Raw genomic sequence first — 27651 nt, 5'->3', positions numbered from 1 at the left:
AACAAGAGGCCGAAATCAAAGTCAATCCTAGTCTTAAATATTTTTCCCAGTCTTATGGAGAGCCCATTATTGTTGTTATAATAATAATAATAATAATTTATTTAAATATTACATGCAATCAATTAAATAGGTAAAAGGGTGTCAGTAATGTCAATTGTTCAATAAATTGCACAGATGTTTTCACAAAGCTAGTAAAGTATTCTTACTCCTTCATTTCCATTTGAAACACCATTAAACAGATTAGTAATATGAATTTAACGCCTACAGTGTCACAAAGTTCATTCAAACACTACAGTGTAAAGAGATCATTAAGTATGGAAAAATTAACATTACTTTTCTGAGTTTATTTCCCCTTGATTTCTAGTAGAGGCTGACAATACAAATGCGGTCAGAAATGGCTTGCATGTGTCAATAAATGTGAATTTGAACTTGAAAACAGCTTGTTTTTATACATTTATTTTAGAGCAGTGACAGTGAGTGACGTGTGTCTGATCTGTTTGCACTAGTGTTCTGTGTAGTTGTAAACACAGAGGGCCACACGCTCAGTGAGCTTCATAAGATTCATCAATGACATGATCAACATATTGTGGTTTGTCCATGGCACAAAAAATGTTTAGGATTCTGTATGGAAGCAGAAGAGATACAGCTTACTCAACAAAGTATATAAACTTTACCATGGACAACATGGTCTATTCTCATTAATTATTCATATAATAATTATTAATTCTCCAGGCTAATACGGTGGAGCACTTTAAAAAACTGCTAAAAGCCCGTTATTTTAACATGGCTTTCTTATAGCTTCATTTTAGTGTAACCCTGATATTCTGTATATGCATTTAAATATAATTTTTATCATGGCTCCGCAATCCGTACTAACCCTACTTTCTTTTTCCGGTTTTCTGTGTTGGTGATCTGCGCCACCACCACCCGATCAAAGCACTGTGATGTCCCAACATTGATGGATTGAAGGCCAGAGGTCCACATGACCATCATCATCTAATTCATCCATGTGAAGCCTGAAAGCCATGAGGACTGATTGAGATCATTTATGTTAGGTAGAATGCTCTGTAGGGACTGGGTGGTCTTGGAACCCCTGCAGATTTTTTTTTTTCTCCAGCTGTCTCGAGTTTTTTTTTTTTTGTTCTTTCTGTCCTCCTGGCCATCGCACCTTACTTTATTCTTTGTTACTTAGTATTGCTTAATCTTAAATTTTTCTTTTTTTTTATCTTGTAAAGCACTTTTAACTACATCATTTGTATGAATATGTAATATTTAAATAAATGTTGTTGCTCAGAATAGAAAAGTCACGTTTCAACAAGTATTTTAGTAAATTTATTTTACAAAATAATCTGCCATTATGCTTAATATTTGACCCTCAGTAAGTGGTTTTGTGTTGCAGCTTTGGAAATCTGACCCTAAACAAAGGGTGTGACAATACTTTTTCAGTCGCAGAGATAAACTTATGATGTTAGTCATGTTTTAAATAAGCAAGTTCAGAACCAAAAAAACATATAATCAAATTAAGAGGGCCAGCTAAAACATAGTGTCACTAAACATTTCCTTGTCAAAACCAAAATGTTCATTAAGATTTATTGAGATTTTTTTTTTCCTGCAGTGTTTTAGGTTTCTCCTTGAAACCAGTTCAGATGAATATCCTGAGTGAAACGTGCTCTTAAATATGGTGGCTGCAGTTGCTCTGGGTTTCCAAAGTAAAAGTAGAAGATAGAAAGATTAGAGCATTTAGTATACAAAAAAATCTACAGGCCAAGTGTCTTCATTTTAAAGATTTTTGTGAAATTCAATGCAGAGGCACGTCACACAAAAAGGAAGAAAAAATTGTTAATACTCTTGCAAAAAATAAAAAACTGGTAAAATAATGTATTGCTTGTGATGTTTCCGTTTAAGGCGTGCATTTCTTAGTTACTTTTCTTTATGTTACTCTAATAATTAAGCATGAAACAAAATTTTGTTGAATTGAATGAATGCTGCCAGCAAGACATGTGTCCTTTATTGTGTATTATATGACATTACCACATAACTGAAATGAAACACCAAGGCAAACACAAACATGTTAGAACTTTGCATTTACATTCTGATTTACTGGTTTTAATTTATGAAGGTCTAATAAAACCAGGCAATGCTTTTATTTTCTTTCTGATACCGCTTCATGCTGAGCACAAATATAATTCCAGATTGACTATATCACCCAGAAATTGGGAGAAACATGAAAATGAACTTTTACTGAATTTAGTGTGTTTAATTTCTTAATGATGATGACACTTTGCGTTAGTTCATTTGAGCTAAAAATGTTTTTTGTTGCAGATTTTCGTTTGTAGTCAGCACCTCTTACCAATGTCACTCAGTACGACTTCCAAGAAACTTCGCCCAACAACTTGTGGAAGGGTCCCTAACTATGGGTGTTCAAGATAGTGATGCCTATAATAAAAACAAGATGGTATAGCGGAAGAGCATATTTACTTTAAAACACCACTAGAATGTCATCTGATACAAAAAATCAACGTGATGACTAAATTATTTGACCTCTAAAACCCAGTAATGATGTTATAGGCTATTTTTAGAGGATATGGTAAAACGATAAGAAATTAAAAATAAAGACCAGGGGCCTCATGTATAAACGGTGCGTACGCACAGAAATGTTGTGTAAGAACTTTTCCACGTTCAAATCGCGATGTATAAAACCTACACTTGTCGTAAAGCCACGCACTTTTCCACGGTACCTCATGCCTTGTCGTACGCAAGTTCTCCGCTCGGTTTTGCAGACTGGCGGCACCCAGCGTCAAAGCAATGCTACTGTTCCTGTGTGGTTACTCATTATTTTCCTGACGCGGCTTTATAAATACACTGCAACTAACCGCATATTGTTTATTGGTGAAACACATCTGATTGTAATTAACTTGTAACAATATAATGGTCCAGGGAACAGCCATAGTATTCCAAATACCATAACTGCTTTAGTGTTGTTACTCTCACTTCTTCTTCTTCTTCTTCTTCTTTCAGCTCCTCCCGTTAGGAGTTGCCACAGTAGATCCTCTTTATCCATATTACTCTCACTGCACGACTCGGAGTATTTATATCACTGTATCTGCACCGATTCTTCCTCTGAGTACTGCTGCAATAAATTATTTCATCAAAGTGAAACACATGTTTAATAACGTGCTTTAACTCCTATCATCATGAAAATGATATCACGTATACATCTCAGTATTTTAGTTATTTAGAGAGCTGTAATATCACAAATGTAATGGACTCTGTGTCCAGTTGGAGGAAGAGAGCCAGTTTAAGAAGCAAGTAGTGTGATTCACACACATAGGCACATAGAAGATCAAATACAAAACAAAGCATTTAACGTGATACTTTAATTACGATGTGATTTGAGAAACTGGTTAATTAAACGATTTTAAGATGAAGTTTATAATGTTCTACTAAATGACAAAATAAACTACGTGATTAAAGTGGAAATGTCGAGATTGAAGTTTCCCCACTGTGTGCATTTTTTCTCTGTACCCTAATAAGCTTTCATGTGACACTCAGACAGTGGGCTACAATTCGGCTTTTCACGGCAACTTTGATATGTGACTTCTTTTTTATTTCCGGCACTGTGTGATTTTGTGAATGTGAGCTTTCAAGTTTCTCTAACACGCTATGTCACTCGATCAACTTCCTTTTGTTGATTATACCACGGTTTAATTAAACAAATAGTATGTTTTTCCTTTGCCTCTACTTGATATTCGCTGAAATTCTTATATTTCCCCCGTGCTTTTCTCATTGTCTTTTCACAGAAGGCTGAGCTTAAGGGCGATTTATATTGATTTGCATATTCAAAGAGGCGTAATTCTGGGAGGAGTTGGGGCGTTACATAAAGCGCGTGCACGAGTGTTAGTTTTCACGCTGATCGGGATTTATGTAGCGGAAGAACGTGGAATTTGGAGTACGCACAGATTCCTGCATCTGGATTTTTCTGTGCGTAAGCACATTTCGGCTTTTGTACTTACTCCATGTTATAGTGCGAGTTCTACGCACGCCGTTATGCATGAGGCCCCAGGTCAAGACAATTCCTTTCATGATCTTTTTTTAATAGATTAATTGTCCTGGCCGGGTACTGGCCCGGATGTGAGAACTTCATTTAAAATCAAAAGAGCATGCAAACCCCTTGCTAATATACTGTTCAAATTAAAGACTGATAGAGGGATTGCTGTTGGCTTCCTCAAAGTTTAACCACACCAGTCAGTCTGGAATCTGGATGTGTTAATATTTCATATTTTCATAACAAAAGAAATACATAAACTTTGCAAAGTATAAATCAGTAATTTGTTTGGCAATGTTTATCTTGTTAAAAGTTTTTGTTACTCTGTAAGGTGCAGGTTTCATTATGAGGATGTCAGCGTCTCATTTTCTTTGATGGTACTGTCTTAGTGGATTTTAAGTCTGCTTCCTCCAAGCCTGGACCACTTTATGAGTCAGTGCCCCTTCAAAGACTCTGAAGCAGCAAGTCAAAAGATGAAAAAATAAATAAATAAATTTTAAAAAAAGGAGCCATTTTGTTCAGAGGCAAGAGATATGACCAAGAAACTGGCTTTTTAGATGTTTACTATAAAAAGGGCAAAAAAAAAAGTCACAGCTGTTTTGTTGATTTGAACTGGCATTTTTGCTTTTAAAACAGTGATATGTTTTTAATGTTTTTTGTTCGCATTTGGTTTCATCCATTAATTGGTAGTAATTACTTTCCTAATGAGAAAATCGCTCTTCTAATTATGATTATTTTCCAACATTCATCTGTATAGTGTGGTTTCTATGGAAACCAGAACCAGACGTTGTAATAAGACTGAGCAGCTCAGATGGTGATTGCACAGCCTCTTGCCGTGCAAAAGTAAGCACTGTGTCTGTTCAACAACTTGCACTTCAAGTACACTGAAGTAGCACAATGGAGGATCAGAAGCAGATCTAAGTGGCAGGCTGGGTTCTTGATCTTTTTTCTTATTTATTTTAATGTTACAGTGGCCACTTTAAAAAGTTCCATCCGTCTTTAATCCCTTAGTGCCTTTCTATTTTTTTTTCTGCTGTTAATTCATTGGGTTTTAAAGGAAGCTTGCCAGCTTCCATAAGACAGGTGTGTGTTGTCCAGTAGCAAATGTGTGGCCTGATACAAATGAAACTGTGCTGCCACCTGTCATCCAGAAGGACTTTTGTCCTCTTGTCAGCTCTAATTAACTTCACTCCCTTTGCGAGAAGAGAGTCAGACCCCTTAGCATCTGTCAAGCCTTAACCTAAACCTGAGTTTTTAGGTTTTTTTTATGAGGGAATACTGGACTATACTGCTCTGAAGTGTTCTGGATCAACAAGTATACATCAACCCAGGGTGACACTTAGTCATGTTGCCCCTATGTGTTGTACTTCAAGGTCACCATGACTGATAGTGTCTTCCACCTCCTAGTGACACCTGCATTTCCACACTGGTATCTAAAGGGCATCTTATTTTTTACAGTGTCCTTTTTTATTTTTACTTCTATCCTATGCCACCTTGGTGGTTCCAGCCTGCCAGCCAGGCAGTGTGATACGTGAGTTGATATTACTTGAGAGGGCAGAGTTCAGAGAAAATCTAAATTTTACTGCAGTACTAGCCAAGGTATCTTTTATATATAAATGTCTATGTATGGAAGTGTGTGCGTCTGTTCGGCAAAGAAAGTGAGAGGTAGAGTCGAAGTAAGGGCTTCACCTCTGAGGAAACAGAAAACTCGCTTAGCCGCTAATAACGCAAGTGAGGCGAACATGTCAGCAAAACAAAACCTCAGAAGAAAGACAAAGTTGCTTAGCCGCTAACATCAGCAAAACGGTATCCCTTTCACTTTTCCTCCTGCTTCTGATGCACAAGTGAGGTGAGCACATCATCAAAATGAATCCTCCTAGGAGGGAGATGCCCAGAGTAGTTCCTTTCAATTACCCGACATCTCTACATTTCAATTTTTTTTCTGATGATTTCAATAGTTTCTAGGACCGGGCTTACACACCTAGTATTTGTATAATGGATTAAGGTGAGAAAGCACATATTTATGCATTTTTTAAATGTCGATCTTTGTCATTGCTGGCTGAAATGCATGTGTCCTAGCCATCATTTACACTATGTTTTTAACAATTTCTCTGCTCTTGAAGTGTTAAGAATTTGTTCTTTTTGTGTGTTATTGGATTCCATAACTGCCATCACTCCTTGCTGGATTGCATCCATGAATGCTACTTCTTTGGTTTAACGGGGTTTCGTGAATAGATGTTTAAGCACAAATTAATAGACTGGATGGCTTGTTGAGTAATTGAATCCATGGACTGCTGATAGCATCTATGATAGGGTGTCCAGGGGCCTCATGCATAACGCTGTGCGTAGAATTCACACTAAAACATGGCCTAAGGACAAAAGAGTAAATGTGCGTACACACAAAAGAAACAGACGCATAAATCTGTGCGTTCACCAACTTCCATGTTCTTTCGCTCTATAAATCCCGGTCAGCGAGAAAAGTAACACACGTGTCCCGCCCTGTCTCCTCCCAGAATTATGCCTCTTTGAATATGCAAATCAATATAAATAGCCCTTAAGCTCAGTGTTCTGTAAAAAGGCAATGGCAAAAGCACAGAGAAAAATAGAAGAATTTCAGCGAATACCAAGTGGAGACAAGGAAAAACTTACTATTTGTTGGTTTAAACGGTGGTATAAACAAAAAAAGGAAGTTGATTGAGTGACATAGCATGTTGGAGAAACTCGAAAGCTCAAGTTCACAAAGTCGCACAGTGCCTGAAATAAAAAAGAAGTTGTCAGATATCAAAGGTGAGTCGAAGCCCACTGTCTGAGTGTCATATGAAACTTACAGAGAAAAAAAAAAATGGGACATAGTGAGAAAAAAGCTTGAAATGTCAACTTTAATCTCGAAATTTCCACTTTAATCACATAGTTTATTTTGTCATTAAAGTAGAACATCATAAAATCGTTTAGTTTACTAGTTTCTCAAATACTATCATAACTAAAGTAGTACGTTAAATGCTTTATTTGTATGTGTTCTTCTATGTGCTCTTTGAGTGTGATTCACTGCATGCTTCTTAAACGGGCTTTCTCTTCCACTGACTGGATATAGAATCCATTACATTCATGATATTATAGCTCTCTGAATAATTAAAATACTGAGATGTATACTTGATATCATTTTCGTGATGATAAGAGTTAAAGCTTGTTATTAAACATGAGAACACGGTGGCACAGTGATAGTGGCGCAGCGATAGTGGCGAGCTGGCGCCCTGTCCAGAGATTTTTCCTGCTTCCTGCACGATGCTTGCTGCACCGTGCGCGACCTTCGATGAAATAATTTATTGCAGCAGTACTGTCTCTTTTAAACGTACTAACCTCCAATTCCTGTCCTTCCTTTTCTTTCTCCAAGTAACCAATCGCCGCACAGTCTGCTCTGTAATAGATGTTAAGCCATCTGTAAGCTTAAAATGCCAATTCTTCAAAACTCTTAAGGAACATTGAAATATATTCATAGTACATGTTTAATTATTCCATCCATCTATCCTTCCAGTGTTGCGCCAGCCCTAGCATAAGAATACAGCATAAGGCAGGAACAATCCATGAACTAGCTAGTGCTGTGCATGTCCTCACATGTTTAATTATTAACAGTATAGATTATTTAAATGATATTAACATTTTATCTGTATAATGTAATAAACCTATTTTGCTGCATTTCATCTTAAAAATTATATCTTCATTATATGTAAATATGCGCTTTATGGAGGTGGAGGAGAAAAGAGCAGAAAGAATCAGTTGGGAGTCAGTGTGGTTTGAGGCCAATGAAGCAGTGAAAGACACATGAAAGAGTATGTGTGAGGCACTCCTGAGGCAGACCAGATCATTCATGTTGAAAAGCAGAAAGCAGGAGCGATCGGGGCTCCTGAAGATTCTGTGGTTGACAAGGAAGGCGATGGGATGACAGAGTCAGGCTCAGCGTGTTCTGTTAGACACTGACAGAAAGGTGGCTGGGATGGGAGTTATTTGGAGGTTGATGTTGCTGGATTTTCACTACCACTGATTATACCTTGGAGCTGGGTGAATGGAGTTAGAGGAGAGTTACAGGTAATTGAGAAAAGAGAGGGCAGCACTTGGAAGAGAATTTTAAAGATCGATTCTGTTCTGATTTCACCCTTGATTTTAGTGAACTAATTATAATTATTATTATTGGATTTTACCTTCTTCATTGATGCACTATGTTTTTATTGGATTATTCATTTATTTATTGTGTGTTTATTGAACTGCATTTTATGAACTATTTGGGCACTGTGTAAATAAAACCACATTTTGCACCTGTTTCTGGTTTCTGTTATTATGTGTCCTTATTACCCAGTCCATTCTTGTTTCATGGTTATTAATGTGGGTTAAGGAGGTAACTTGGGTATTACAGTGTTGAAAGAGAAAAGATGGTACCAGAATAGGTGTAAAAATGTGCCAGGCAAACCAAATGAAAAGAGGTGGCAATGTCATTCAGAGGAGATAACCAATAAAATGGTGTGAAATGGGGGTAAAGTCTATTAAGTATTTTAACTGTGTGAATTGATAATTGGGATTCCTGGAGCAAAGAAGATTATTTATGAATATTTCATGCCAGTAGAGAGGGGAACTCAGTTGGGAGAGACCATTGGACCAGAGTGAGTAGGTAAACAGGGTCAGAAGGAAGAGAGACAACATGTCCTGACCTCTGACTTGAGTTGTAAGCAGAAGAAGAAACACAAACTAATAAGGTTAAAGTCTGTTAAAGATTGATACATGAAGCCTGAGCCGTCAATCTGGTCACTAAGTAGGCAAACTCCAGATTTTCACCAAAAGGAATAAAACACATGGCCTGCCACTAATCAAAAAAGCAGGGTTGTAAAAGACAGGTATAGAAGTATATCATTTCAGGTGTCACATATGTGTGCTTGGGGAACAACTTAAGGGCTTAGATAATAACAATACTACCCCGGGCCAGCTGAGGCCACTAAGCAGTAATGGTATCTCTTCTTCTTTCCTCTCTGCAGACAGAATGATTGACGTGCTGACTCCCATGACGTCACTCCCAGAGCCTGTTCCACCTGTGCCAGCCTCTTTCTCCCAGAATTCAACTTAAACAAAGTACCACCATGTTGACTTAGACTTAACCGGATTGAGCAGGACTAGTCTCCATGCACATACCATGCATTTTTTTTTTGCACCTTTTGCGCCAGGTTTGCCTACAGGTGCCCTAGACACTTTATACTGTATATGTATTGTGTCTCATTACACATGGAAGGAGCAATAAGTTCTTTAACACAGTGCCATATATCAACACCTAGATTTGGATTTTAGAGACATTAATAAACAGTCCTTTCAGAAATAATAGGGTGAAGAAAGTGGACTCTACAGGTGACGTCAGACATTTACATATACTTAGGGAGAATTCTTTAAAACTCACTTTATAACCCCTCCACAAATTTTATACTAACAAACTATAAATTTAGCAAATTGTTTAAGAAATCTATGTTGGGCAGTGCAGAAGTCATTTTTTCCAACAATGTACAACAACCCACAATGAGACAAATTGACGAATTCCAAGAAAAAGCTATAATCCAGCGAGACAATAAAATTTTTATTCAAATTATTTCAGATGAAATTCCGCTTTGGGAGGTACAAAACTTTGTGCATATTTCAAAATGGTGTCCTCAAATCATCCCGAGTGCACTCCAGCTGCCTGATGGGAATTGTAGTCTCCACATTAGCACTGAGATAATTTTATTTGTATAGACCATCTTTTCAAACTTTTTCTGGGAGCTCTGTCTATAAAAGGCATGTATGTAAAAAGTAAAATAACGGATAGTTTGATTTCTTGTTTTGTGCACCACATTGTTGAGGGATTAATTGTATCATCATCTAAATTAAGTGTTAGTAAATTTAGACAAATTCTTCTTCCTAAAAAATTAAACACTTTCATGAGGATGCTTGTGGAAAGCAATTCAGGTTACAATGGATATGGAAACTAAGATAGGCTTCTTCATATAGAGAGTCATAGCAATCTGGATCGAAGAGAGTCTTGTAATTGAAGTGGATACCCTGCTGGGCTTCAAGAACCACCTGGATATGATATGTGGGACAGCTTGGCTATTTACTAACCGTGCTAGCTTGTGAATTGAGTACTTTTCTTATGTTTAACATTTTTATAAAGAAGGAAAAGGAAATGAGGCTTGCATTGTGAATTGTAATCTTGGTAGGTTCTTTTGTTATAATAAACCATCACACGGTATAAAGACTTGGCAGTGACGCATGTGCCGGAGCAATGGCCCCCCTGGGCTACTGCTGTAATAGAGAGAGGCCACTGTAAGTGATGAGAACAGGCAGGGATGATGTGCTGTGCTGAGGCAGTGCGTCTTCTTCTTAATTTGTTTATTTTAGCGGGAGTCTCTGCTCAGACCAAGATGCTACTTTCATTAAACCTGTGGTGAAGTCCAATTTCCTTTTCATTTAATTTCTAAATGAAATTTGTAAGTTTTAAAGCCGACAGCATAATGATAAATTAGATAGGCATTTTGATGTGGGTCATGATGGCTGACTTTATTTGATTGTCTAAATGTGACAAATTTTGACGTGTGACGTATGGCTCTGTGATGGTCACAGTGGAGGCAGCGTGTGGTTTTCAAACCAATGGGGCAATAACAGACATTTAGTACTTCTGTCTGTCATCTTGTTTTATACAAACCACTTTACAGAGTCTATTCTAGCAGCGTTGGCCATAAGGCAGGAACAAACACTGGGTGGGCTGCTAGTTCATCCCTTGGGCGTACTCGGTCATAGCAGAAGTATAAAATAATCTAACCTGCATATCTGTCAAACATCTGGAGAAACCAGACTAAACTGAGTAAAGTAATATGGAGGAATTACACCGTATTGTATAGTCTTTACTTTAATCCCTATCCATTCATCATGTTTCTAAGACCACCTAATCTAATTCAGAGTTACAGGGACCTGGAAACCTCATAAATTTACTGAAATAGTTTTAAAATTCTTTAATTGACAAGTCCAGTGCCCATAGTGTTACATTATTTGATAATGACTAGGGTGCCATGCTATTTGTGCACTCTTTAAAGTAATGGTTCTTTAATGGTATCTTATGGTTCTTTACTTGGTTGTGTGGTTCCTCAGGGAAAAGTTGCTTTATCCATCCATTATCCAACCAGCTATATCCCAACTACAGGATTACGGGGGTCTGCTGGAGCCAATCCCAGCCAACACAGGGCGCAAGGCAGGAAACAAACCCCAGGCAGGGCACCAGCCCACCGCAGAACATTACTTTACAAAGTACCATTTTATTCTGGGAAGGGTTATTTGCATATGAAGTTTGTTTTTTGAAATACTTCCTTATATGTAGATAAAAAAGCTGAAATCTTTAATGTATGATTTGCTGCTTAGCTGGACACTAACAGATTAGGAAAACCTGGACTTGGCCTTTATTGAAGCATGCAGCAAGAGTTCTTTTAAAATCAGGAACACATTGGCATTTCACAATCTGTTACAATCTATTAATGGTTATTCACTGTATGGAGCCTGTTATGGATCTAAATAAATAAATTGTTCTTTCTGGAACCTTCATGTTGATGGGTTTTTTAGGAACCAAAAATAGTTCTCCTGCAGCATCGCTTGGAAGAACAACTCTGGTGTCTGTATTTTAAAGAGTGTGCTCACTTTATCTGATTAAAGATTGTGGAAAGCTCTCTCTTGTTCTAGCAGCCCTGGGGCCAAGACAGGAATAAATGCTCGACAGGGTTCCAGTCTATGACAGGCCTTACTCAGTCATATCAGGAGACTTCAGAACTTCAAGTTATCTTAAGCTGCATGTCTTGCAACTTGCAAGAAACCAGAATACTCAGAGCAAATCCATATGGACAGTTGCCAGGACAAGGCAGGCAACTGAGCCCAAGTTGCAGACATTATGCAGTATTATGTATCCTTTAAAGTTGTATCTCTACACATCCGTCCATTTTTGAACCCACTTAATCTAATTCAAAATAACATGGACTGAACCTATCTTTGAAACTTGTAGTTGTAGTAAGTGAAGAGTACCCATGATGCTAGACTAGGTGTTATGGATTAGGGTGACACACTTAATCCAAATCATGGTTTTGGAGAGATAAAGCTTACTCTAGCAGCACTGGACACAAGCTAGGAACAAACTCTGGAAGGGCCACCAAATATTTGAAGTAGACACGTATTCAAGCGCCACACAAGAAGAATGTGCAGACTCCACATAGACAGTGACCAGGCTGAAACTGTAATAACCACTTTACCACTCTATAGACCTTCCTGCTTAACCCTCCAAAATCCATCCATTTGTGAAACCATTTAATCCAATTTAGAGGCACTGCAAGTGACACAATTCAGGTCAGGTACCCATCTGGCCATATTAGCTGATGATGATTAGGATGAATAGAAATTGTTTGCACCTGTGCCTGCATATCATAAATTGTCTGCATTGTAAGAAACAACATAATTTAAATGCAAATGATGGGATAAGCTCCTTAGCAAGAGGACCTGAAGAGACAGAATACAAATCTGTGTGCTGCAATGGAACTTGTAAATGAGTCTTTGTTAAGCTCAGTTCAGAAACTGAGAAACAAAAAGCATAAAAATGAAAGGACTTCACTTAGAACTTAGGGATGGACTCAGTTGGAGGCCTCCAGAAATATAATCTTCTTTCCATGCTGTACACTCTTGTGAATATCAGCGCACAGTCTGTTCAGGGTTGGTCCCTACTATATACCCAGTTGCTTCAGCATGTGTTTCAGTACCTACCCTTATTATAGCAGATTAGATAATAAATCCAATTATTTACATCTTAGGTGCAACTCTGAATTAAGACCATTACAGACCACTTGGTGACTCAGCTCCTTAACAGAGAGTTGATCATACTTTCAACAATGCAGCATGCCGACACCTTGAGGTTTTAATGCAGTGTGGTATTTCCCATTCTTGATTTCAGTGTGCTTCATCCAGAGGTGGGGTATCGTTATTCGTGTTCCCATCATTTCAAAAAACGGGGAGGGTGAATTGGTGAAAAGGCTGTCACACGTCTCTCGGCAATCGCCCAAAATGCCCTCATGAATATGATATGATAGCGTATCATGTAAAGCATCTTTATAATTTCAGTTTATGAAAGTTTTTGTGGTCACATACACTGAAATGTTCAAGTAATGGTTTAATGGCACCTGTAATATTGTGCATAGTCTCCTTTCCTATATAGCTTTAGTACTATGAAATATGAGTAACTGTAGAAAATATGCCCACCCTATAGCATACTATAGCAACATCAACTATAAGGCAACAAGACACTTGGAATGAAGTAGTAGTCTGTCAATGGGCACGTATGCATGTACACATCCATTCTGTCTATTGTTTTCTTAAATTCACTCAATAAAATTCAAGGTTATTATAGTTAACAAAAACTAAAATCAAAACTGATTTGATATTAAAAAAACATTTTCGTAAACTGAAATAAAATAATTAACGAGTAGCGGGAAAGACTAACTGAAATAAAATACTAATTTACTAAAATATTTTTAGTTTTAGTTTTTGAATGAATATTCTTGTCGTTAGTCTTTAACCCTTGTAAGTTTTGCAATCCTACTCTGGATAAACAGGTTTAGATAATGTATGTGTTTTCTTAATCTCAGACGCTGTCTCTGTCGTTTTGTGCCTGTCCGTACTCCTATTACCTGCTCTTGCTCTGCTCATTATGGGTTTACTGTTCTTATGGTGGGCTATTCAAGACTCACCACCCCTAACCTTGACACTACATGCTTGTTGTTCTTTGTTTCCCTCAATACAGCTAGGTGGGGTCTGTACACTGACTCAAGCCTAAGAGTCCTGTTCTTCCTAAGCCCTTGTGATTTTCATGAGAAAATATATAAAATTGTGTAAAATTGTTCATATTCAGTGTCTAGTTTTGATTATGTTTGTTTTTATTAGATAAAAACAGAACCAGATAGTAAACCAGGCAGTGTAGTAAGCTTCCACTAACATTAAACTCATATCCAAATCTGTTAAGTGTGCAGTTCTGTCTGATTGTGACACAAAACTAACTCCGTAGGAGCTCCATGCCATAATTAATAAAACTAAAACTGAGACTAATATATATAAAAATAAAATAGAAATACCTTTGTGAAATAAAAACTAAACTAAAACTAAAATTACACAATGAAGGAAAACTAAAACTAAACTGAATTTCCAAGTAAGGTCAGAAAAAATACAGAAATAAAAACTAATATAAAAAGGCAAAACTATAATAACCTTGATCCGATTCAAGAACACTGGGAACTGGAACCTGTCCTGGTAGCATGGAGAAAAAGATAGGAACCAAGCCAAGATAGGGCACCAGTCTATCAGAGACCACACTCATAGATACACCATCATTCATGTCAGGCCACTTTAGAATTATCTTTTAACATGAATTTCTTTAGAATATGACAAAGACATTCCAAGGAAAAACCTGTAAAAGAAAGGGATAAATGTTGAGTAACAGGGTTGGAAATCAAATAGAACGGTAAAGCTGTGAGCCAGCATCATTAACCATTTAACCACAGAAACAAAAATGCCGTAATGAAGTCTAAAAATTACACGTAAAAGGGCATTATATGTGGGCTTGTTTATTACGAGTGGGGCATTATCTTCTCTGAATGATAGCACTTTTCATATTTAAATTTAGCAGACCAAAGTAACATAATAGAGGCAAAGATAAGAGAGAGAAATAATATTATTGATGTTCTGCATACTAAAAAATGAATATCTGCCAAATAAAAGGGAAGGCTATTAGATGCTAAGATGACTAATGAGCACATTAAATCTTTCATGTGGTAGGTTAATTTGCAAAAATAACAAGCTTTCCGTTATGCAACAGTTAAATAAAGCAGTTAAGAGAACAGCCTTGTCTTCCAGCCAATTAGGCCGTCATGATTTTAGTGTCACGGAGATGTCTGTAACATCAAGATCAAAACAAAACAACTGAACTCATGTGGAATCGTTGACATGTAAGCTGGGATTACACTATTGCACAAAAGAACTGCCTCGAGAGCACACATCCTCATGCAAGAAAGATATGGTGGAAATATCTAATGCTTGCAACAAAAAGCAAATCAATTTAGGATGCCGGGAAATATAAGCCGCTTTTTCATTTGGCTTTGCCTCTATGCTGTTAGTATGATGTTCCTTCGAGTTTCTTCTCTGTTAGAAAGCATTGAGTGAAACTACTTTAAAACTGAATTGTGGCCACAGCTGCATCTCTCTCAATGAATCAATGGGACCTGTAGCCAGCCTTGAAGGACCCTTATGTCCATTGTGAGAACCTTTTCACACATCTTTTAATGTAATACACTACCGTGGCTGTCCGTTGGTCTGTTCAGAATTTTAAATCACCAGTAGCTCGCAAACTGTTTGAACTATTAACCTGAAATTTGATACATGTATACTATGTGACGTCTACTATCCACTTTCGGGGTGATGATTCACCTCCAAGGTTATTCCTCTTTTTATTGTGTTTTACTTTATTGTAGAATCAACTTTCAGCAGTGGCCAGCAGGGCAGCCATGCGGCACATACATATGGGCACCATTCTCATCACTAACACCTTCACCGTCACTTCCCGTACCTCTTCAATTCTTAAATAATTCTTGAGGCAGATTGATGATTAAAGTGCCAGCTTAAGTGAAAAATTAAGGAAGATGTACTAAGTGACTGCAACACAAACACTGACTTAATCAGTTTTAACGTGAAAAGATGCCGACAGAAGAAGAAAAGAAGCAGGCCACTAGGGTGAAGACAAGAAGAGCTGCTCAGGAAGCAGCAGGCGCATCAACCTCTGAGCGAACAAATGCTAAACATATAGAGAAAAGAAAGAGGATGAAAACTATGAATGCTCAAGTCAAGTGTATCTGGTCCTGGTTATTAAGACTGAAACCTTTAATAATTCTAACCAGAGTATAACAGAAGACTTCTGTACCTTAAAGGAGTGAATGAAAAGCAGAAATGAGATAATGGATTGCTCAGTTAATCATCTCAACTGAAACAAACCTCTCAGATGTACAAAGTTACATCCCCATAATATAATGACTGTTTTAAATTCTTAAAATGCTTCTTTTGTATGATTTTGCCAGAATCCTACAAACTTTTGCAGATGGTCGCTTGGAATATATTCAGAAATATCAAGAGCGCAAGTGCTCCTGTTTATTGTGAGATGTGACAGAATCTTTTACATGTTTCTTGATGCAAAGAGAATTGTTTATAATGACATAATCAACAACAAAAACCTGGTTATTGACTTTCAGTACACCAAAAAGGCTCTATGTCCTGTCACGATTCAGGGTATGGATGTGGAGGTGCTCCACTCCTACAAGTACTTAGGAATCCAGATCAATGGGAGGTCAGACTGGTGTCTCAGAACACAGATGAACTATATAAGAAATGGCAGAGCTGACATTTTTTTCTTTGGAGACTGTGATCCTTTAATTTGGGTAGTAACATCCCTCACATTGTCTACAACTCTGTGATAGCTAGTGCAGTTGTCTACTCTATGGAGTGCTGAATCGTTAATATCACTTCAAGAGAGGCCCACCAAATCAACAAATTAATTAAGAAGGCAGGTTCAGTTATCTGCACTCTCGACCTGCTGGAGATAGTAGTGGACGAGAGACTGAAGACAAAACTGAGTGTTATTATGAACAATGTTGCACATCCTCTCTCTGACACGTTACCACTGAGGACTTTTAGCCAAAAACGTATTTAGCCGAAGTTTGTCGAGAAATGGTAATGAGGCTTCTTTATAGCTATGGCAAAACACCAAAAAAAGCCTCCCTGCAACTGCTGTTTAATCTTTGTCCAAGTCAGGAGTTTTGTCATTTTTTGTAATTCTTCAGTGTATTTCAAGTCTGGGGTTGGGTTCATTGTTGTTGTTTTTTATAATATTTTTTGAGCTTCTGTAAAATGCCACATTTCCTTCTTGGGCCAAATAAAGGTTGGTCTATCTATCTATCTATCTATCTATCTATCTATCTATCTATCTATCTATCTATCTAATCGGAGTGCCTACAAATGGCTTCCCTAATTCATGATGTCTAGCTGCAACCACTATTTATTCAATGAAAGTCTGAGTGGCACAACTGCAATAAGGGAATGTCCTCCTTTTTGCACATATGGCTTGGGGAACACTTCTGTCACTGAAGGATGATGCAATATACCTTTGTGCCATTGAGAAGCATTGCAGTTCCTTGCAACGCTCATATAACCATATATTCAGAAAATGAATGGGTTGATGCTTGCTGTAGAAATGTAATTTCCTCGTCTAATTTTGGTCAAGTATAGGGTGAAGATTAAAGGTACTATATGGTTATTCTGATATACTGTTGTAAAGAAGTCAAATGCATATTTTACCAAATTTGCATTTATTTGCTAGTTTTGTGAACTATACTTTTACGTTTGTTATTTTTCTTTAGATGTTATTGTACTGGCGGCACGGTGGCGCAGTGGTAGCGCTGCTGCCTCGCAGTTAGGAGACCCGGGTTTGCTTCCCGGGTCCTCCCTGCGTGGAGTTTCCATGTTCTCCCCGTGTCTGCGTGGGTTTCCTCCCACAATCCAAAGACATGCAGGTTAGGTGGATTGGCGATTCTAAATTGGCCCTAGTGTGTGCTTGGTGTTTGTGTGTGTCCTGCGGTGGGTTGGCACCCTGCCCGGGATTGGTTCCTGCCTTGTGCCCTGTGTTGGCTGGGATTGGCTCCAGCGGACCCCCGTGACCCTGTATTCGGATTCAGTGGGTTAGACAATGGATGGATGGATGTTATTGTACTTTACATGAATGAATTTATCTATTCTATCTATTCTATATGCTAGGTACACTAACTAAATATGAACCTCAAACTGATTTCTAGTGTAGTTATGTCTGTCAATAGTTAATGTCATGGAAATGACTATTTAATTTAGGCTTATTTTGGTGTTAATCAGTAAAGTGGTCATTCATTTGTGTGCAGTGTAGAACATTAACTGTTATGCATGTGTACCTTGGAACCAATGTCCTGCCTCTAATCCACCACAGTTCTGACAAGAAGTCTGTTGAGGATGCCTAGACCCGCCCACATCAACCCCTTTCACACTGAGCACCATGGAACAGGGCATCCCCCAGAAAAAGTTGTTCATTTAGATTTAAAGCATCAGCATAGAACTTTTCAAGATTTGAGATACATCTTATTTATGCCCCAGGCATTATTTTTGTTATTTTGTTTGAGTTTATTAAAAGGGGTAGCTTGGTTGTTGTTGTTGGTGGTGGTGGTGGTTAGGATCATACACTGATACAGCACTGGTACCTCAAAATTATTTCTTTGTTGCCCTCAGTGTTTTCCTTGGTTACATAAGAGATTATGATATACTGGTAAATGTATTTATTAATAGGAAGGATTCAAAAATCTTATACTGAAGTATGCAATATCATAAGAAATATGTTCTACTTTAAGCCACCTCTAACCATTCAAAAGTGAAGCTATTTTAGTAGACCACATTACACAGATGATTAACCACTTTACTCATGCTTTATAAGTGTTATTAAGACCAAAAGAAGATTTTGTTAGGGTCTTATTACATAACAGTAGACAAGCAATAGATACATTTTTTCAGTACCTAAAGTTTTACCAAAATATGCAAATTGTGAGCATTATTGCCATTTTATTTTGTTTTTTTCTCCCCAAACACTAAATGTGCATCTCGGTGTGGACCATAGAATTGAAATCAGTTCTGAATACTAACTATGCAATCTATGCTGGCTGCAACTAAAGCTACATTAAGTTCTAAGTGAGACTGAAATGAATATGAAAGAACAAACAGCACTCATTAGATATGTCAGTGAAAGAACAATCACTTTTGTTCAACCCATTCTGAATGTTTCTCTGATTCTAAAATAGTAACCGGTGCTGAATGTAACAATGAACATCTGAAAATGCATCCATTGCAGGGCAAAATGCAACCCAGAGTGCAGTGAGAGTAAAATGGAAGCCAGTCTTGAGTACTTTTTCCTAATAGTTAACTCCTACAAAGTATTGAAGGACACTGATTCTTAAAGGGTAATTCAGATATTGCCTGCTAGACAGCACTACATAACTGCGTTTCTTGATTTTAGGTGTCAAACATGACAAGTGATGAGTCATATCAGTTTGAAATAACAAGTAGCAGAAAAAGAACTCTTTCTTTATGTGCTTTTCAGGAGGCTAAATGAGGTTGTCAGCTCTGGTTGATGTGAAGTATTTATTTGATTCATTGAAGTACAAGGAATTAAGTCCAAATTAGAATCATTTCCATAAAATGTTTGTGTTTGTTTCGAACACAAGTCCCTTCAAAAGTATTTCTTTAATTTTTAAAGTTATGATGCCTTTCAATATGTGCCGCATTCTTTTATAGCATGGTGGTCATTACACCATGTTTCATGTACTGTAGTATTTGCATTGTGTGTCAAGCAATTACTATCTCAAAGCTATAAACTTGTGGCACCCATGAAAATAAAGACACAAAATACTGGCTGCCATGAAAATCAAGTAGAGAAAAATGTGAAAATTAGCTATTGTTAGGATTGTCTCTATAGGGAAGACCAAAGCCCACCTGTATTATCATGAGAGGAGTGGGACTCACCCAGTAGATTATGGGATGGACTTCTCTTGAACCGTAAACTTAGCACCAAACTCTCACCAGACTCTGTCCACTTAAGAACTGCTTATGGGTAATGCCTGCACAATCTATCACTCCTTTGTTTTCCAAATTGGGACTGGCTAGTTTTGGCATGAGCAACATGAGTATACCCGTATACTATAAAATAAATGCTAAAGGCTGACACATCTTGGTCGTCGAGGATAACCTAGACATATGAAGGCATCCTGATTAATGTCACCTACCAACCAATGATGTGTTAATCCCAGCTGTGCTCTTCTCTGTTGGAGGAGTCCACACTTCAGTCTGATAACCCTGTGAGAAAGAAAGTGGTCTCCTCACACTAGGTGCCCCGTATCTCCTTTATGATTTTGATACACAAGATATGTAGAATAAGTATAAACATCCATCCATCCATCCATCCATCCATTGTCTAACCCGCTGAATCCGAACACAGGGTCACGGGGGTCTGCTGGAGCCAATCCCAGCCAACACAGGGCACAAGGCAGGAACCAATTCTGGGCAGGGTGCCAACCCACCGCAGGACACACACACAAACACACCCACACACCAAGCACACACTAGGGCCAATTTAGAATCGCCAATCCACCTAACCAGCATGTCTTTGGACTGTGGGAGGAAACCAGAGCGCCCGGAGGAAACCCATGCAGACACGGGGAGAACATGCAAACTCCACGCAGGGAGGACCTGGGAAGCAAACCCAGGTCTCCTAACTGCGAGGCAGCAGGGCTACCACGGCGCCACCGTGCCGCCCCAGTATAAACATGTAAAAGCAAAGCAGTATTTATTAAATAACAGCAGCAGACAGACATTAATTAAATGAATGATAATAACAATAGGGTGGCACGGTGGCGCAGTGGTTTGCTTCCCAGGTCCTCCCTGCGTGGAGTTTGCATGTTCTCCCCATGTCTGTGTGGGTTTCCTCCAGGTACTCCGGTTTCCTCCCACAGTCCAAAGACATGCAGGTTAGGTGCATTGGTGATCCTAAATTGTCCCTAGTGTGTGCTTGGTGTGTGTGTGTGTCCTGCGGTGGGCTGGCACCCTGCCCAGGGTTTGTTTCCTGCCTTGCTCCCTGTGTTGGCTGGGATTGGCTCCAGCAGACCTCAGTGACCCTGTAGTTAGGATATAGTGGATTGGATAATGGATGGATGGATAGATAATAACAATATAAATAATAAAATGAATAATAATAATAGCAAGGTCTGGATGTAAAGTTCTAATAAAAATACACCCTTGCTTCAATGTCAAAAAGCTCAAACCATACCTTCTGTAAAGATATAAATGCTGAAGAGTGTTGTGTTGAAGAGCTTATTTATTTTCATCAATCAGGCTGATGCTTGGAAAGGTGTCTGATAATGAGATGCAACGGGTCTCTCTTTCTAATAGGATGACAATTCTCTCTTTTCTCCCTTCATACTAAAAACACCACTTGATTTTAAGGACCTCATGGTTTTGCACACAAATAGTTGGCTAACTACTCTGCTGAAGCACAGTTTACTGTCAAGAAACGATAAGACGCCAGGCTACAATGAGAAAAGAAAATATGTCAGAAGACGGAATAAGAGTTTTAAACATGCAAGGGCCAAAACCAGAAAGTCAATCCTATCTTTCAGCAAATTTAAATGTTATCTGAAAATAGTAGTAGGAAAAACAGCACAGTCAGAAAATAGTTTGCCTTAAATTAAACCTAAAACATTTAGAAACAATGGCTTGGATTCAAAAGTTAGACTGATGTTTGCTGCATGCTGCTGGCTTATATATCATCACGCTAATGACATCATTATATGTGACCTCTGTAAGCACACCCCCAGAAACCATGAAATGTGTGATGGCAACATGATGAAGGATGCAATGGAAACAAAGTGCCACTGTAGTAACTTAAAAATAATAATAATAATTATAATAAATCTAGATATTTACAAGAGAACACTGTAATAAGGAGGTTAATTGTGCCAACTTAATTTGTGTAAATGAATATAATTTCACAAAGCCATGCAATTCAGCTGAGAGAGAGATGGCCAGAGATGGACAAAGGATAGCTGTAAGCCATGTTAGATTGACAGAGGGTGTGTGAGAGGCACACAAAAAAGTGCTGATGTCTGTGTGACCACTATGGTTGAAAAAACCCAGACTCTGTGATAAATGATAAGGACAGGCGAAGGTATTTATAACCAGCCTATGCTCTAGTAGTTATCTATATCTGACATGAATGTGAGTGTTTATAATGACGGGGATCCAGCAGGATATCAGAAGCAAACCTAGGTTGCCAACATTCCCGGCTAGAAGGGACATCTGAAATAAGCCTTCTCCCACTGGGCTAGGATGTCCCTCTGCTTCTGTCTGGCATGTTTTTGCATGTGTAGTCACATCGCTCCGGTGTTGGCCTCTTTTCATTGGCTCCCTATTAGTAATAGGTTGAATTTTAAGATTTTAATGTTTGTGTTTAAAATATTACATTGGCCAGTTCCACCATACTTATATGTTCCATATTTGTCAAACCAGGCAGCAGGCTATTGCTTACTGTTGCATATGCACAGTTGAAGCTAAGGGGCGATAATGCCTTTGCTTTGGCTGGCGCTAAACTGTGGAACAGTTTAGCCCTTGCAAAAACATTGGCTCCCATGAGTCATAGTTTTACATTTTTACTAACAAAGCACTTTTATTCAGTTGTGATTTGGCTTATGAGTTTGAGTGTTCAAATCTTTCTATTCCTATTGTTTATACTGTGTTCATTTAATTCTTACACATGTATTTTAATTACATGTGTACATACTACTTTAACATGGCCTTTCTATAACTTCAATTCAATCTTAATTTAACTTAATCCTGATACTCTATATGTTCAATTTCCTCATAATAACTATTCATGGTGGCTCTAAAATCCGTACTGACCCCTACTCTCTTTTTCTGTTTCTTTTTCCGGTTTCTTTGTGGTGGTGGCGCAGGCCACCACCACCTACTCAAAGCATCATGATGCTCCAACAATGATGGACGGATTAAAAGGCAGAAGTTTACGTGACCATCATCATCATCAAGCCCTTCCGTGAGAACCCTAAATCCAAAGAGGACTGTTTCATTTATGTTAGGTAGAATGCCCAGAGGGGACTGGGCGGTCTCATGGTCTGGAATCCCTACAGATTTTATTTTTTCTCCAGCCGTCTGGAGTTTTTTGTTTTTTCTGTCCCCCCTGGCCATTGAATCTTACTCTTATTCGATGTTAATTAATGTTGATTTATTTTGTTTTATAATTGTGTCTTTCATTTTTCTATTCTTTAATACGTAAAGCACTTTGAGCTACTGTTTGTATGAAAATGTGCTATATAAATAAATGTTGTTGTTGTTGTTAAAATAATTTTACATACGTTATTTATGTTTGTACATTGGTGTACGTGTGTTCATGTATGTATAACTTTTTATTTAATTATTGTAATTCTTTCTTGATTTTATTTCTTACTGTTAGCTTTTATTCATGGTAAAGCACTTTGGTCAACACTTAGTTGTTTTAAATGTGTTATATAAATAAACCATAAAACCATATTATTAGAGGCCAAAGAAAAGGTTGTAAAAAACAATGAACAAAAACTTTAAAAAATCCAAATCATCATGACAGAGAGTTTAAATACGGTTCAGCACAGTCTGTCTGAACATCCGGCTTTGAGCACTTGAGCTGATTCACTTACAGAGAAAACAAACTTTCAGGTAGAAAACAGTTTACTGACAATAGAATATCCTGAAGTTTTGCACAAGTCTCATATCTCATGGTAACAAAAACCTTCAGAGCTGGTCAACTGCCAGCACAAACAGTTCACTATCTGCCATTCACAGAGCTCAATAGCACTGTCTATTCTTTTCATCTCCAGGAAGGTACAACTGGAGTCAAACGAGTGAAGAAGCTTATCGTGTTTGTTGTGTGCCTAACAAGATTCCAATATTGTTTCTTTAAGTTCAAGAATAAAGAGTGCTTAAAGTGACATTTCTGACTGTTATTTGTACAAGTTTGGACCAAATATGCCACATTGTAAAGTCTATAAATTGCAGCTTGATTTTAATAGTGTCAGCAGTCCTAAAATGATGATTGTCCTGTCCATAGTGCAACAGAAATTCTTCTAATGAATAAGTGAAATAAGATTATATTTATTAAATGGCAATTGTCTATACAGACAATAATAATCACATCAAGAATAATTAAAGGAGAAGGAAATAAGGAAACACACTGGTTAACTGAAAAAAATAAAAACCAGCAAACTGAACTAATTATTAAAAGGAGAGGTTAATTATCTAAAGGCCAAACTGTAAATATCTTGGATGATATCCAAGCAAAGCAAATAAGCTAAATGAAAGAAAACAAGAAATACAAAGAAAACTTAATACAAAATTTAAATGAAAGATCAAAACTTACACAAATCAAAGTCCAGTGAATACTGTAAAGAAAAAGATAGTCCCAAGAGATTAATTACCATAGAAGATTTCTATTTTCAAATCAAAAAGAGTAATAATCTGTTTACTGGGAATAGACAAATATGACCAAAGCAAGGAGAAGCAAAGAGCCAAAATCTGTGACAAAGACTCAGCACCTCATGTGGCTTTCATAATTGGAGACCTACAGTATTTAAAGTGGCTGGTCCAGAAGAGGCTTTCTTCAAATCAGCTAGGTCTCAACTGCTATCTGCTGGCTTCTATGCTAGAATCCTAACTAGGAAAAGAAAATCCAAACGCATCTCTCCAGTTTTGATGTCACTACACTGGTTACCTGTGTCTTTCAGAGTTGACTTTAAAATTCTGCTATGGTTTATAAAGCCTTAAATAATCTTGCTCCATCTTATATATCGGAATGCCTGACACGTTATATTCCAAATCATTACCTTAGATCTCAAATGAGTGTCTCCTTACAATTCTAAAAGCTAAACTTAAAAGAAGTGGTGAGGCGGCCTTCTGCTGTTATGCACCTAAAATCTGGAATAGCCTGCCAATAGGAATTCGCCAGGCTAATACAGTGAAACACTTTAAAAACTGCTGAAAACACATTACTTTAACATGGCCTTCTCATAACTTCACTTTAACTTAATACTGATACTCTGTATGTTCAATTCATCATAATAATTATACATGGTGGCTCTAAAATTCGTACTGACCCCTACTCTCTCTTCTCTTTCTTTTTCCAGTTTCTTTGTGGTGGCGACCTGTGTCACCACCACCTACTCAAAGCATCATGATGCACCAACATTGATGGACTAAAAGCCAGAAGTCTAAATGACCATCATCATCAAGTCCTTCCGTGAGAACCCTAAATACAAAGATGACTGTTTCATTTATGTTAGGTAGAATGCCCAGAGGGAACTGGGTGGTCTCATGGTCTGGAATCCCTACAGATTTTATTTTTTTCTCCAGCCGTCTGGAGTTTTTTGTTTTTTCTCTCCACCCTGGCCACGAACCTTACTCTTATTCTATGCTAATTAATGTTGACTTATTTTATTTTCTTACTGTGTCTTTTATTCTTCTATTCATTATGTAAAACACTTTGAGCTACATTTTTTTGTATGAAAATATGCTATATAAATAAATGTTGTTGTTGTTGTTATTCTGCCTGAGCAGGACCCAAAATGGGGAGCAGGCTTTAAAGGTTCAAAATGCGAAGAAAGTCAAAAATATAACTCAAAAATGCCTCACAAGGGAGAGAACCATCAACCTCTGGCTTATAAAGACAAGCCAAACAAAGTACCCTTGTAAATGGAGAATATTTAAATAGAATATAATTTATATTTCTATTTATATATAATTAGAAACTATAACCCCACAAAAAATCAAAAGGACAAAAAGTAGTTGCCTAAAAGGCAATATAAACCGTCTTCATCCATTTCTTACAATTAATAGTACTGGTTCTCCTTCTTCACAAGTTTTTGCATGGGCTTCAGCTGGTTCAGAATTCTGCTGCTTATTTTATTCCTAGAACCACTCCGATTTTGCTATTAACATTCAAAGCTGTTCATAATCTGGCACTCCAATATCTCTTGGATCGGTTCCACATTTAAATGCCTGCTCGTTCTCTTAGATCTTATTCAAACCTCTTTGTTATGCCCTATGCTCAGTTATATACTATGGGCTTTAGATCTTTTAGCTTCATTGCTCCTCATCTTTGGAACTCTCTCCCTCAAGATATCTGCAGCATTGATTCACATCCCAATTTCAAATCCAGACTTAAAACTTATCTTTTTAGATTTGCCTATTTTCCTGATTTTGCTCCTTGACTGCATGGGTTTTGCACTTTTATTATATTTACATAATGGTATCATGAATTAAAGAGAAGTATTTATTCACTTAACACATTTAAATGGCAAGATAGTATTTTTACAGGAGACTCACATAATAAATAAGGACTGGTTTCAGTTGCAAAAGGATTGGATCGGCCAAATTTTTCACTCCACCTATGCAAAAAAACTAAACTAGATTTGTGGGAATTGTAATATACAGAACTATCCCATGTGTAGCGTCAGATGTTATACTGTATGTGACCCTGAAGGGCGATATGTCATGGTGATGGGCAATTTATTTAATACTAAGGTAATTCTGATAAATATTTATACACGAAAGTGGATGATGCAGATTTCAACCAAAATGTATTCTATTCCTAGAGTGAACACTCATAAAATAATAATGGCCAGATACTTTAATCATGTTTTAAATCCAGACCTGAATAGGTCTTCAGCTACAGCGATGACAACATCTAATACTGCAAAAATAAGTACAAAGTTTGTAATGGATTATAACTTATCAGCCCCTTGGAGATTTTTAAATCCTAACCTTAGAGCGCATGCATCTCACAAGTTCATTCTTGTTACTCAGGAATTGATTATTTTATCATAGACAATACTTTTTTCCCCGTTATCAAATTGTGTAAGTATAATACTACAGTATTTTTATCTCTGACCACACTCCTCTGATCATGGAGCTTAACTTTCTATTCCCTACACACATCTCAAAACTGGCATCTTATCCCCCTGTTATTAGCTGATGAGCAATGTACAGAATTCATATCCAAGCAAATTGGAGACAAACACATCCCCACAGACCTGTGCAGGAATACTCTGGGAAACTCCGAAAGACAGATTATTTCATGTCTTCTCACAAAAACAAATTGGAAATCAAAAAGGTGTCTGAGTTAATCGGTGAAATTACCAGAATAGATCTAGAATATGCCAGGTCTCAAAATGAGGCACTTTATAGGACAAGACAGGTTTTGCAATCAGAATTTAACCTCCGGAATACTAAAGAAACAGAACAGCTCATCTTTATTATGAAGACTGAGAGAAGGCCTCTAAGGCCTGAAATCCACAACCAGGAAGTCTGAAATACAATTACAACAATTACCAACACAAATGAAGATAGAATCATAGACCATAAAAATACAACCCACACATTTAGACAGTACTATAAATCTTTATATTCTACTCAGTTTAAAGAAGATAAGAAACAATTTAATGAATTATTTGACTCATGGGAAGGCACAGTGGCGTGGTGGGAAGCTTGCAGTTAGGAGACCTGGGTTCGCTTCCCGGGTCCTCCCTGTGCGGAGTTTGCATGTTCTCCCCGTGTCTGTGTGGGTTTCCTCCAGGTAGTCTGGTTTCCTCCCACACTCCAAAGACATTCAGGTTAGGTGCATTGGGCATTCTAAATTATCCCTAGTGTGTGCTTGGTGTGTGGGTGTGTGTGTGCGTGCCCTGCGGTGGGCTGGCACCCTCTCCAGGGTTTGTTTTCTGCCTTGCACCTTGTGTTGGCTGGGATTGCCTCCAGCAGACCCCCATGACCCTGTAATTAGGATATAGCGGGTTGGATAATGGATGGATGGATTTGACTCATCAACAAATACCACAGCTAGATGCTCTTAGTACTGTGGAACTAGATAAACC

Source organism: Polypterus senegalus, chromosome 13 (assembly GCF_016835505.1).
Source record: "Polypterus senegalus isolate Bchr_013 chromosome 13, ASM1683550v1, whole genome shotgun sequence".
Classification (NCBI taxonomy): Eukaryota; Metazoa; Chordata; class Cladistia; order Polypteriformes; family Polypteridae; genus Polypterus; species Polypterus senegalus.
The sequence above is the reverse complement of the archived record's forward strand: the minus strand, read 5'-3'. Positions refer to the sequence as shown.